The sequence below is a fragment of the Frankliniella occidentalis genome, unplaced genomic scaffold (genome assembly GCF_000697945.3).
Source record: "Frankliniella occidentalis isolate FOCC.00 unplaced genomic scaffold, Focc_3.1 Scaffold6, whole genome shotgun sequence".
Classification (NCBI taxonomy): domain Eukaryota; kingdom Metazoa; phylum Arthropoda; class Insecta; order Thysanoptera; family Thripidae; genus Frankliniella; species Frankliniella occidentalis.
The window spans coordinates 125,759-127,161 of record NW_026267136.1 but is presented as its reverse complement, the minus strand read 5'-3'; the positions used below and the strand labels follow the sequence as shown (position 1 = coordinate 127,161).

General features: G+C 60.0%; 1 protein-coding gene across 5 annotated transcripts in view; it reads left to right on the top strand.

Annotated features, from left to right (window-relative positions):
• Positions 1 to 1,403, top strand: part of LOC113211476 (voltage-dependent calcium channel type A subunit alpha-1) — a 201,110-nt gene that overhangs the window by 126,008 nt on the left and 73,699 nt on the right. The window contains exon 1 of one of the 5 annotated variants that reach the window (XM_052272319.1): positions 138 to 871. The exons of 3 other annotated variants lie outside the window; for them this stretch is intronic. The gene's annotated coding sequence lies outside the window, so the exon portion shown is untranslated. Of the gene's footprint in view, positions 1 to 137; positions 872 to 1,403 lie in introns of those variants that run through there. One more of the 5 variants, XM_052272333.1, reaches the window with a different exon arrangement.

The window sequence follows — 1,403 nt, the reverse complement described above, 5'->3', positions numbered from 1 at the left end:
GGGGGGGGGGCGCATCGCTCCGACAATGTGGCAGCACTGCGCGCGGTCCAGCAGGGTGGCCAACTGCTGCCCGACCCGGCCCCCTCCCGGCCCCCGCCAGCCCCCTCTGGCCCGGGCCGGCTGCGCGGCGCTGCGCGGCGGTGGTGGCAGCCCTGTGGGGAGAGGCGCCAGTGTCGGTGCCGCCGCCGAGGTAGGAGGAGCTATGGGAGCGCCAGGAGCGAGCGGGGCCAGCAGCCCGAGTGTGTGAGTGAGAAGGGCAGTGCATCCGCGAGAGTGAGCCACAGGATACCAGTGCGACCAGTGCAATCAAAGAAAAAAAGTTTTATTTAAAAAAAAATAAGTTTTGTAAAAAAAGAAGCGAGTGGAGGATACATAAGAGCTCCTTGTTCTACCGCAACGCCCCTGTGGACTTCGACGTCAAGTCGTTTTCATCTCGGCCTGTGTTCCCCCCGTCTCGCCGCGGCCATCCCGCTCCAGCATGTGGTGACCGTGGGTGAAGATGTGGGCGGTCGCCCCGCCGGCCCTGGCCCCGGCCCCGGCTCCCGTGTGTCCGAGGTCCGCGCCCGCCTCGGGTCTCGCGCAGCGGCGCCTGTGAGAGGACGTCAATGAGTGCTTCGTCTGATATGAGATCCGTCCGGCTTCGCCACGGCCCCAGTACCTCGCGGCCCGCGAGGGCAGGCTAGCCCGCCGCGCCCGTCGCCCCGCGCGCACCGCGCGCCCCGCGGCCCACGCCGCGCCCCGCCCCGCGGCAGCGCAGCGGCAGCGCCGGCCACGTGGGAAAGGATTATTAGGAGCAGCAGCATCAGCCTCAGCCGACTGGACCAGCATCATGGCGCTCGCAGCGAACCAGCAAGCACGGCGCTCTGCAAAGGTTAGCAGTCACCAGGGGTCAGGTTAGGGGGGGGGGGGGGGGGACTCCGCGGGGCTCCGCGAGCGGTGTCGAGGGGAGAGGGGGCGGGGCCACCCAGCCGCCCCTCGCACGGTCCTGGTGCCGTCTAACCTCACCAACGTTAGGTCCGAACTGTCTTTGGTTTCTTATAAAAAGCTATAGCTCCTTTTTATCTTCGGGCAACAATGTGTGTTGTTCCAAAAAAAAAAAAAGCAATCTTACCCTCTATTTGAAGTTTAGTTTCCGTCGGTTTACGGAATTGTCACACACTGAGCAAGACAGCGGTAAAACTCTTTACTGTTTCCACTACGACTACGTGTAAAACCTTTTTCCAGTAAGCTCCACTTTCCAGAACTCATTCGGTTGTGCCTTTCTGTTGGAGAGGAAATATCACGCTTTTACCTTTATTTCTCATAGTTATCACTTTCTTTCTCATCCTTCCTTTTAATTCTTTATTACTAATCCCTTCATTTCATTTTTGATTTCCGCCTTACGGTTTTGTGTCCCATTTTAC